Here is a 12,802-nt window from a genome sequence, read left to right on the forward strand (position 1 = left end):
GGTCTTTGCCATTGCAGTTTGGATTTGAGTTCATTGAAGCCAATACTCTCCTTTCATTTCACTTGCTTGCTGGCATTGTAGACTGGCTCACCATTGCTTGATGTTGGCTTGTTTTGTCTTCACTTAAGTGTCTGACCTTAAGATATGGATTTGGCATTGTTGCCTATATTTTTGGGATTTTTATGAAAAAGAAATGAATAAACTTTTTTTACATCTTGAGAGCTGGTGTATATGAAAAGAGTTCTTTATCATTCTAATCAAGTAGAGATAAGGAAAGTTCTGAGTGAACATTGTGGAAGTATCTTTAGTCTTTTGCATTGAAATTTGTGGACCATAAGCCAAGATTTGTGGCATGCATGTTAGCATATGGTAATTCATCCCAAGATATGGAAATTTTTGGAATTTTGAGGTAGGCATAAGCAGCCTAATATTTCCAAAACACTGGCAAATGATCCTCTTTTTTATGTTGAAGGCTTCAGTCACGGACAAAAAAGAAAAGACAAGGGAGAGTATTTATAGATTTTTAGTAAGTGATAATCCTGTCTTTTGAAATATGCCAGGTCATAGTTATTAGGAAAGACTGTAGAATAAAAACTTAAACCATAAATATCATTAAATCTTTTGCGCAATCCATCACTGATTCCCTAAATACATCCCATTCCTCCCCCACTCCCCTTACTTCCATTGTTCTCACCTTTTTCCATTCTGTACACAGTCTCTCCTGGTACTTCCCCAGGGGCTGTTTAGAAAGGGTAGTGAGTGGTGGGATGAAGAAGTAAGAGTATTAGTGAAAGAGAAGAGAGAGGCATTTGGACGATTTTTGCAGGGAAAAAATGCAATTGAGTGGGAGAAGTATAAAAGAAAGAGACAGGAGGTCAAGAGAAAGGTGCAAGAGGTGAAAAAAAGGGCAAATGAGAGTTGGGGTGAGAGACTATCAGTAAATTTTAGGGAGAATAAAAAGATGTTCTGGAAGGAGGTAAATAGGGTGCGTAAGACAAGGGAGCAAATGGGAACTTCAGTGAAGGGCGTAAATGGGGAGGTGATAACAAGTAGTGGTGATGTGAGAAGGAGATGGAATGAGTATTTTGAAGGTTTGTTGAATGTGTCTGATGACAGAGTGGCAGATATAGGGTGTTTTGGTCGAGGTGGTGTGCAAAGTGAGAGGGTTAGGGAAAATGATTTGGTAAACAGAGAAGAGGTAGTAAAAGCTTTGCGGAAGATGAAAGCCGGCAAGGCAGCAGGTTTGGATGGTATTGCAGTGGAATTTATTAAAAAAGGGGGTGACTGTATTGTTGACTGGTTGGTAAGGTTATTTAATGTATGTATGACTCATGGTGAGGTGCCTGAGGATTGGCGGAATGCGTACATAGTGCCATTGTACAAAGGCAAAGGGGATAAGAGTGAGTGCTCAAATTACAGAGGTATAAGTTTGTTGAGTATTCCTGGTAAATTATATGGGAGGGTATTGATTGAGAGGGTGAAGGCATGTACAGAGCATCAGATTGGGGAAGAGCAGTGTGGTTTCAGAAGTGGTAGAGGATGTGTGGATCAGGTGTTTGCTTTGAAGAATGTATGTGAGAAATACTTAGAAAAGCAAATGGATTTGTATGTAGCATTTATGGATCTGGAGAAGGCATATGATAGAGTTGATAGAGATGCTCTGTGGAAGGTATTAAGAATATATGGTGTGGGAGGAAAGTTGTTAGAAGCAGTGAAAAGTTTTTATCGAGGATGTAAGGCATGTGTACGTGTAGGAAGAGAGGAAAGTGATTGGTTCTCAGTGAATGTAGGTTTGCGGCAGGGGTGTGTGATGTCTCCATGGTTGTTTAATTTGTTTATGGATGGAGTTGTTAGGGAGGTAAATGCAAGAGTCCTGGAAAGAGGGGCAAGTATGAAGTCTGTTGGGGATGAGAGAACTTGGGAAGTGAGTCAGTTGTTGTTCGCTGATGATACAGCGCTGGTGGCTGATTCATGTGAGAAACTGCAGAAGCTGGTGACTGAGTTTGGTAAAGTGTGTGGAAGAAGAAAGTTAAGAGTAAATGTGAATAAGAGCAAGGTTATTAGGTACAGTAGGGTTGAGGGTCAAGTCAATTGGGAGGTGAGTTTGAATGGAGAAAAACTGGAGGAAGTGAAGTGTTTTAGATATCTGGGAGTGGATCTGTCAGCGGATGGAACCATGGAAGCGGAAGTGGATCATAGGGTGGGGGAGGGGGCGAAAATTATGGGAGCCTTGAAAAATGTGTGGAAGTCGAGAACATTATCTCGGAAAGCAAAAATGGGTATGTTTGAAGGAATAGTGGTTCCAACAATGTTGTATGGTTGCGAGGCGTGGGCTATGGATAGAGTTGTGCGCAGGAGGATGGATGTGCTGGAAATGAGATGTTTGAGGACAATGTGTGGTGTGAGGTGGTTTGATCGAGTAAGTAACGTAAGGGTAAGAGAGATGTGTGGAAATAAAAAGAGCGTGGTTGAGAGAGCAGAAGAGGGTGTTTTGAAATGGTTTGGGCACATGGAGAGAATGAGTGAGGAAAGATTGACCAAGAGGATATATGTGTCGGAGGTGGAGGGAACGAGGAGAAGAGGGAGACCAAATTGGAGGTGGAAAGATGGAGTGAAAAAGATTTTGTGTGATCGGGGCCTGAACATGCAGGAGGGTGAAAGGAGGGCAAGGAATAGAGTGAATTGGAGCGATGTGGTATACAGGGGTTGACGTGCTGTCAGTGGAGTGAATCAAGGCATGTGAAGCGTCTGGGGTAAACCATGGAAAGCTGTGTAGGTATGTATATTTGCGTGTGTGGACGTGTGTATGTACATGTGTATGGGGGGGGGGTTGGGCCATTTCTTTCGTCTGTTTCCTTGCGCTACCTCGCAAACGCGGGAGACAGCGACAAAGTATAAAAAAAAAAAAAAAAAAATCATTAAATCATGTGTGGCAGGGTGGCGATGGGAATGAATAAAGGCAGACTATGAATTACGTACATGTGTATATATGCATATGTCTGTGTGTGTATATATATGTATACGTTGAGATGTATAGGTATGTATATGTGCGTGTGTGGACGTGTATGTAGGTGGGTCGGGCCATTTCTTTCGTCAGTTTCCTTGCACTACCTTGCTAACGTGGGAGACAGCGACAAAGCAAAATGAAATAAATAAATATCATTAAATCATGCCAAGTAACATTAGATGACCAGCATCTTTTGTCTTCTTAAACTTCAAATGGAATAGAACTGTGCTCTGGATTGATTTGTTAAAAGGACAAGTCTCTGTCTCCTCTTCAGGTTTTATGCACATATTGCTTCTACTGTAATGGGTAACAGATGTGAAAGAATATGTTGGGCTACAGTAATTCAATTAGTCTTAGATTTTTCCCCTAGGAAGGTGGTTTCATCTAGATTGCTAAAAGTATCAGATTTCTCAAAAGTAGAAGTTCACTGGATTTGTTAGTGTTCCCATACAAGTCCAATTCACCTTCCAGCTTTCAAGGGTTAAGCTTTTATGTAGTTTGATTATTATTTAAGCTCTTATGTTTTGCCATGTGTTGACATCCATTGGATTTGTTTATTATTATTATTATACTTAGTTGCTGTCTCCCGCGTTAGCTAGGTAGCGCTAAGGAAACAGATGAAAGAATGGCCCAACCCTCCGAAATACACATGTATATACATAAACACCCACACACGTTCATATACATACCAATACATTTCAGTGTATACATACATATATATCACAGACATACATGTATACACATATACATATTCATACTTGCTGCCTTTATCGCTTCCCATTGGCCCCCCCCCCAATGAAAAACAGCAACTCGTTCTCCATGTTCGCTAGGTAGCGCTAGAAAAAGACAACAAAGGCCACATTTGTTCACTCTCAGCTTCTAGCTGTCATGTGTAATGCACCGAAACCACAGTTTTTCTTCCACATCCAGGCCCTTCAGAACTTTCCATGGTTTACCCCAGACACTTCACATGCCCTGGTTCAATCCATTGACAGCACGTCCCCCCTGGTTTACCACATCATTCCAATTCACTATTACTTCCACGCCTTTCACCTTCCTTTATGTTCAGGTCCCGATTGCTCAAAATCTTTTTCACTCCATCCTTCCACCTCCAATATGGTCTCCCACTTCTTGTTCCCTCCACCTCTGACACATATATCCTCTATTTCAATCTTTCCTCACTCATTCTCTCCATGTGACCAAACCATTTCAATACACCCTCTTCTGCCCTTTCAACCGCACTCTTTTTATTACTGCACATTCTTACCTTTTCTTTACTTACTCGATCGAACCACCTCACACCACATATTGTCCTCGAACATTTCATTTCCAAAACATCCACCCTCCTCCACACAACCCTATCTATATATAGCCCATGCCTCGCAACCATATAACATTGTTGGAACCACTATTCCTTCAAAAATACCCATTTTTGCTGTCTCAGATAATGTTCTCCCCTTCCACACATTCTTCAACACTCCCAGAACCTTTGCCCCCTCTCCCACTCTGACTCGCTTCCATTTCCATAGTTCCATTTGCTGCCAAATCCACTCCCAGATATCTATCTAAAACACTTCATTTCCTCCAATTTTTCTTCATTCAAACTTACCTCCCAATTAACTTGTCCTTCAACCCTACTGAACCTAATAACCTTGCTCTTATTCACATTTACTCTCAGCTTTCTTTCACACACCTTACCAAACTCAGTCACCAACTTCTGCAGTTTCTCAACCGAATTAGCCACCAGCGCTGTATCATCAGCAAATAACAACTGACTTGCTTCCCAAGCCATGTCATCCACAACAGACTGCATACTTGCCCTCTCTCCAAAACTTTTGCATTCATCTCCCTAACAACCCCAGCCATAAACGAATTAAATAGCAATGGAGACATCACGTACCCCTGCCACAAACCAACATTCACTGAGAATCGATCACTTTCCTCCCTTTCTACTCGTACACATGCCTTACATCCTTGATAAAAACTTTTCACTGCTTCTAGCAGCTCACCTCCCACACCATATACTCTTAGTACCTTCCACAAAGCATCTTTGTACACTGTCATATGCCTTCCACAGATCCATAAATGCTACATACAAATCCATTCGTTTTTCTAAGTATTTCCCACATACATTCTTCCAAGCAAACATCTGATCCACACATCCTCTACCACTTCTGAAACCACACTGATGCTCCATACATGCTTTTAACCTCTAAATCAATACCCTCCCATATAATTTCCCTGGAATACTCAACAAACTTATACCTCTGTAATTTGAACATTCACCTTTATCCCCTTTCCCTTTGTACAATGGTACTATGCTTGCATTCTGCCAATCCTCAGGCACTTCACCATGAACCATACATACACTGAATATCCTTACCAACCAGTTAACAACACAGTCACCCCCCTTTTTTTTAATGAATTGTAATGCAATACCATCCAAATCTGCCACCCTGCTGGCTTTCATTTTCCGCAAAGCTTTCACTACCTCTTCTCTGTTTACCAAACCATTCTCCCTGACCCTCTCACTTCACACACCATCTTGACCAAAGCACCCTGTATCTGCCACTCTTATCATCCAACACATTCAACAAACCTTCAAAATACTCACTCCATCTCCTCACTACACCACTACTTGTTATTACCTCCCCTTTAGCCCCCTTCACCAATGCTTCCATTTCTTCTCTTGTCTTATGCACTTTATTTACCTCCTTCCAAAACATCTTTTTATTCTCCCTAGAATTTAATGATAATTGCACCCCAACTCTCATTTGCCTGTCTTTTTCACCTCTTGCACCTTCATCTTGACCTCCTGCCTGTTTCTTTTGTATCTTCGTCATTTGTACTACTACCCTGCAAGAATCGTCCAAATGCCTCTCTCCTCTCTTTCACTAACAACTTTACTTCTTCATCCCGCCACTTACTACCCTTTCTAATCTTCGCACCTCTCACCTTTCTCATGCCACAAGTATCTTTTGCGCAAGCCATCACTGCTTCCCTAAACACATCCTATTCCTCCCCTTATGTCATTTGCTCTCACCTTTTTCCTTTCTGCACTCAATTACTCCTGGTTCTTTCTTACATAAGTCTCCTTTCCAAGCTCACTTTCACCATTCTCTTCACCCCAACATTCTCTCCTCTTTTCTGAAAACCTCGACAAATCTTCACCTTAACCTCCTTAAGATATTGATCAGACATCCCTCCAGTTGACCCTCTCGGCACATTAACATCCAAAAGTCTCTTTCACGCGCCTATCAATTAACATGTAATCCAATAACACTCTCCGGCCATCTCTCCTACTTATATACGTATACTTACATATATCTCTCTTTTTAAATCCGGTATTCCCAGTCACCAGTCCTTCTTCAGCACACAAATCTACAAGCTCTTCACTTTTTCCATTTATAACACTGAACACCACATATACAACAATTGTACACTCAACTGCCACATTACTTACCTTTGCATTCAAATCACCCATCACTATAACCCGGTCTCATGCATCAAAACTGCTAACACACACACTCAGCTACTCCCAAAACACTTGCCTCTCATGATCTTTCTTCTCATAATTAGGTGTATAGCTTATACGGCCAAATATTTCACACATGGTTAATTTCAAATAACTAAATTTTAGTTCTCCTCTACAGCATAAAAAGAAACTGTTGGAGTACTCCTGATGTTTGTGGGTGCATGCATGTCAATAACTTTATTAAGCTTTAGGTCTTAGTTTATTTCTATAGCTAAATCTTGCTGTAGATGGGTACCCTTAGGTAGGTAGGTAGGTACATACAGTCTTCTCTCTCTCTCTTTCTCTAAGAAAAATGTATGAATTGAAGAGATGTTTAAGAGAATAGAACACAAGGCATATATATCAGCCACACTATCAAAAATGGAGGCAAACTTTGTGCTTTTGCTAATATGAAAAATTGAAAACTCTTTGCAGTATTAGCAGGAAATGTAAGTTGTGGTTTATGGTGGATGATGAGCAAGATGAAAAACCCATCAGATGTTGATAAATCTGGCAAGAAGCTGAGGAAGATGCTCGATTTGGAATTGAAAATGAAGGTAATCACCCAATATGAAGGAGGAAAAATGTTGATGTGATTACACATGATCTACATTTGTCTCATTTGATGGTCTCCACAATTTTAAAGGACAAAGAAATTATACCTGAAGCAGTGAAAGGTTTGGCATTATGATAATATCTAAGCAATGACAAGGGCCCATCCATGAAATGAAAAAGTTTTTGTTGCTGTGAATGGAAGATCAAACTAAAAAACGTGTACCACTAAACTTATTAACAATTGAGGCCAAGGCTGAGGTGTTTTTGAGACTTCGAAGGAGCGAGCGGTAGAGGATTACTTCGAGAACTTTACAGGAAGTCATGGATGGTTCAGTAAATTTAAAAGAAGATATAGCTTGCACAACAGGTGAAATGCTGAAAAGTTCATTGAAAGTTTGGATGAATCAATGCATGCACTAAAGAATCATAGATGAAATGTAAAAAGGAACTACAGAATCACATAATAAAGATGGTTAATAAAAAAGGAGATAATCATGATAGAAATTTAGTAGGATAAAAGAATGCTGTACAGGTATACGAACTGTACATGCCATGCTGACATAGTCTGACTTACATCCATTTTAAGATCCAACTGGTCGGTCAGAAGGGAACTCGGACATATGTCGGGGAGCATTTGTACATAGATGTACATACATGTACACGCGCATATATTTACACGTAAATATTCTTGCATGCTCACCTTCCTTTTTTTTTATTTTTATTTTATTTTTTTCAACAGGACTGCCATTTCCCGTGTCAGCAAGGTGGAGCTAGGAAACAGACGAAGAATGGCCCATCCACTCATATACACATTTATTTATTTATTATACTTGGTCATCATTTCCCGTGTCAGTTACATATAAATATACATACATGTACATATTCATACTTGCTTGCCTTCATCCCTTACTGGTGCTGCCCTGCCCCATTGGAAACAGCATTGGTACCCCCTGCTTCAGTGAGTTAGCACCAGAAAACATACAAAAGGCCACATTCGTTCACACTCAGTCTCTAGCTGTCATGTGTAACGCATCAAAACTACAGCTCCTTTTTCACATCCAGGCCCCACAGGCCTTTCCAGGGTTTAACCCAAGACATTTCACATGCCCTGGTTCAGTCCATTCACAGCACATTGATCCCGTTGTACCACATCATTCCCATTCACTCTGTCCCATGTCCCCATTGTTGTTTAATTTGTTTAGATGGAGTGGTCAGGGGGTTAAATGCAAGAGTTTTGGAGAGAGGGACAAGTTTGAAGTCTGTTGGGGATGAGAGGGCTTAGGAAGTGAGTCAGTTGTTGTTCGCCGATGATACAGCTGTAGTGGCTGATTCTTATGAGAAATTGCAGAAGTTTGGAAAAGTGTGTGAAAGGAGAAATTTGAGAGTAAAAGTGAATAAGAGCTAGGTTATTAGGTTCAGTAGGGTGGAGGGACATGTTAATAGGGATGTAAGCAAGGTTATTAGGTACAGTAGGGTTGAGGGTCAATTCAATTGGGAGGTGAGTTTGAGTGGAGAAAAACTGGAGGAAGTGAAGTGTTTTAGATATCTGGGAGTGGATCTGGCAGCGGATGGAACCATGGAAGCGGAAGTGGATCATAGGGTGGGGGCAGGGGGCGAAAATTCTGGGAGCCTTGAAGAATCTGTGGAAGTCGAGAACATTATCTCGGAAAGCAAAAATGGGTATGTTTGAAGGAATAGTGGTTCCAACAATGTTGTATGGTTGCGAGGCGTGGACTATGGATAGAGTTGTGCGCAGGAGGATGGATGTGCTGGAAATGAGATGTTTGAGGACAATGTGTGGTGTGAGGTGGTTTGATCGAGTAAGTAACGTAAGGGTAAGAGAGATGTGTGGAAATAAAAAGAGCGTGGTTGAGAGAGCAGAAGAGGGTGTTTTTGAAATGGTTTGGTCACATGGAGAGAATGAGTGAGGAAAGATTGACCAAGAGGATATATGTGTCGGAGGTGGAGGGAACGAGGAGAAGAGGGAGACCAAATTGGAGGTGGAAAGATGGAGTGAAAAGGATTTTGTGTGATCGGGGCCTGAACATGCAGGAGGGTGAAAGGAGGGCAAAGAATAGAGTGAATTGGAGCGATGTGGTATACCGGGGTTGACGTGCTGTCAGTGGATTGAATCAAGGCATGTGTATGGGGGTGGGTTGGGCCATTTCTTTCGTCTGTTTCCTTGCGCTACCTCGCAAATGCGGGAGACAGCGACAAAGCAAAAAAAAAAAAAGTTTGAATGAAGAAAAATTAGAGGATGTGAAGTGTTTTAGGTATCTGGAAGTGGACTCAGCAGTGAATGGAACCATGAAAGCGGGAGTTGCAGGGTGGGGGAGGGGGCAACGGTTCTAGGAGCAATGAAGAATGTATGGAAGGAGAGAATGTTATTTCGGAGAGCAGAAATAGGTATGTTTAAAGGAATAGTAGTTCCAACAATGTTTTGTGGTTGGAAGGCATGGGCTATAGATAGGATTGTACAGAGGAGGATGGATCTGTTGGAAATGAAATGTTTGAGGACAGTATTTGGTGTGAGGTGGTTTTATTGAGTAAGTAATGATGAAGGGGTAAGAGAAATTTGTGGAAATATTAAGAGAGCAGAAGAGGGTGTGTTGAAATGGTTTGGATATATGGAGAGAATGAATGAAGAAAAGATTGACAAAGAGGATATCTGTGTTGAAGGTGGAGAGAAGGAGAAGCGGGAGACCAAATTGGATGTGGAAGGATGGAGTGAAAAAGATTTTGAGCAATTGGGGCCTGAACATAATGGAGGGTGAGAGGGTTTTCAGGAATAGAGTTAATTGGAATGATGTGGTATACCAGGGTCAACATGCTGTCAGTGGACTGAACAAAGGCACATGAAACATCTGGGGTAAACCATGAAAAGTTTGTGTGGGGCCTGGATGTGGATAGGGAGCTGTGTTTTTGGTGCATAACACATAACAGCTAGTGACTAAGTGGGAATGAATGTTGTATTTACCCCCCCTCCTGGGGAGGGGGGGTAAAGGTTTTGGGAGCAATGAAGAAAGTGGAAAGAGAGAACATTAATAATCTCATTGCAATGGGTATGTTTGAGTAGGGTGGATGTGCTGAAAATGAAGTGTTGGAGGACAGTGTGTGGTATGAGGTGGTTTGATTAAGTGAAAAATAGGGAAAAGAGATGTATGGTAATATAAAAAGTGTGGTTAAAAGAGCAGAAGAAGGTGTGTTGAAATGGTTTGGACATATGGACAATGAGTGAGGAAAGGTTGACAAAGAGGATGCATGTGTCAGAAGTGGAGGGAACAGATAGAAGCAGGGATCACTTTAGAGGTGGAAGGAGTGACTAAGATTTTCAGTGATTGGGGCCTGAAAGTGCAGGAGGAGGCATTGGAACAAAATGGTATGCTAGAGTCAACATGCTGTCAATGGACTGAACCAGGGCATGTGAAACATCAAGGGTAAACCATGGAAGGCCTGTGGGACCTGGATTTAGATAGGGAGGCCCCCCCCCACGTGCACACACACACACACACACACACACACACACACACACACACACATGACAGCTCGTGTAAAGATATGAGTGGATGTGGTCTTTCTTCATATGTTTCCTGGCACTGCCTCACTAACACTGGAAACGGTGATGAAGTATGAAAGAATATATGTATACACACACACACACACACACACACACACACACACACACACACACACACATTGCCTGTCAGTGAAGGTGATGTGAAGGTTCTGCGACTCAGCCATCAAGGATAAACATGAAATAAAACCATGAAAATGTTTATTTACCACCGTCTATTATTACATTGGTTTCCCTTTCCTCTTTATACACTCTGTGAAGTAACCAGGAACTGAAAATTGAAAAAGCAAGGTTCTGAAGCCATATAGGATCCATCTTTGCCCAGTTTTCACAAATGTCCTCTTCCAGCTTAGGTAGTGATGAAGTATCTGTTATGTAATTTCATTTTCATAAGCACCCACAAGTTTGTTTTTTTTTCTTTATTCAAATCCAGTGAGAAATTGAAAAAACTAAAAAACTCTGCAACATAGTCCCTAGGCCATTGAAAGACTATGTGGCAGGGAGTCCCATTCTGCATGAACGCTTCGGCCTTGCAGTTTTTGAACGAATCAGGAAGATGATTACACAATAGCTCAAGGTAACTATGTTCATAGTTTCATTCTTTGACAACACTAAAAGGTCCCAAACACCGTAATAACTGAAACACCCTCATGCCATGAGTGAAGCAGGGAACTTTACAGTGCTTTCAGTGTTCTGGAGGTCAAATTGATCACAGCCTAGAACCCTGAACACACCTGGTATGGCCACTTTTCACAGAAAATGTGGACTCATCACTCCGCAAGACACTTCTGAACTTAGCTGTATCCCACACTATTTTTTTTTTTTTTTTTTTTTTTTTTTTTTTTTTTTTTTTTTTACAAAAATCAGCTCTATTCTTCTAGTTCCTAGGGGTTGCCAGCAGTTGCCTGCTGCTCCAGTACTTAAGGTCCTAGTGTAAGCACCTCTGCACTTTCCTTACTGACACATCACTGAGCAGTTTGGGTTTCTTTTAATTCTTTTGCACCCAAGCATGAATCTGTCCCCACTTGATGTTTAAGAACATTCAGAATACATGGAGAGGTTTTCCTGGCCTTTCTAGGGCATTTAACATGGGTCCATGGAGCACCTCTGCCACTATCATTAAATTTCTTCACTCATCATACTGATCTCAAGCTCACACTGGTAAAATTAGAAATTTCTTGAAGTGGCTTATTCTCCTTGTAAAATGCAATTACAGAAGCTGTTTTGTCACTTGTATTTTCAACCACAGTAGGTGTTAAAGGTTCAAAAAGAAAAAAAAAAAAGATTAAGAAAGATCCAGGGCTTAAGTGGATAGGACAACAAAACACTCCTGCCTCATACAGCAGCTAAACTTCTACTGAGTAAGGCTCATGTGGTATGCCAGCAGCTCATGTAGTTGCCACTGCTTGCTAGAGGGCACCATTTTTACTGGCAGACACCAACACTATTTTAGGTGGGATAAAGTGATTTGCATCAACATGATTATTGTGGGCTGCTTGCACCAACTTCATCAATGGGTACTGTATACATAGCATTAATGTGGTGGCCTAGCTTAGTGCCTTATTTGATAGTGACGTCTCTGCTAACATAAAAAGAAATCATTTGTCATCACCAGTCTCTACTTTTCATTCTTTATGACCATATCTTCTTGCTAAGCTTTCATCTATTTTCACATCATATCTTTCTAACAATGTTTTTAAATTTTTATGTTTCTCTTGTATTTTTAAGATTATCCATATTTTCTCATTTGTTACATTCTTTCCTTGGAAAATGGAATTCATAACTTCAGTAATAGTTGGAAAAGTTAGTTCCATTTGTTTTGCACTAGTTGTTGAATGTTATCTTTCATCTCTATTTTGATCACAGTGATTTACATCCCAAAGCTTTTGAACATTTGCCATGATAATGTCAATTAGCATTTTATATCTACCATTTCCATAACTTCTAGAACACAAAACAGCTCTGGAAATTGTGCAAGTTACTAAACAAGAGGGTAGAGTGAAAATGTAGAAATATTTTAAATAGAAAGGTAGCTAATCAACTGGAACTTGCTTAACCAATCAGAATTCTTAGTCAACTGGAACTTGCTTAACCAATCAGAATTCCTAAGATAGTTTATATAAAGTAACTTTAAAGTTTAGAATAATCTTTT

At 40.7% G+C, this 12,802-nt stretch overlaps 1 protein-coding gene across 5 annotated transcripts in view; it reads left to right on the forward strand.

Moving 5' to 3' along the window:
- LOC139752850 (tubulin polyglutamylase ttll-4-like) overlaps nucleotides 1-12,802 on the forward strand; it is a 327,656-nt gene that overhangs the window by 227,089 nt on the left and 87,765 nt on the right. The window lies entirely within an intron of this gene.

Source organism: Panulirus ornatus, chromosome 13 (assembly GCF_036320965.1).
Source record: "Panulirus ornatus isolate Po-2019 chromosome 13, ASM3632096v1, whole genome shotgun sequence".
NCBI classification, from domain to species: Eukaryota; Metazoa; Arthropoda; class Malacostraca; order Decapoda; family Palinuridae; genus Panulirus; species Panulirus ornatus.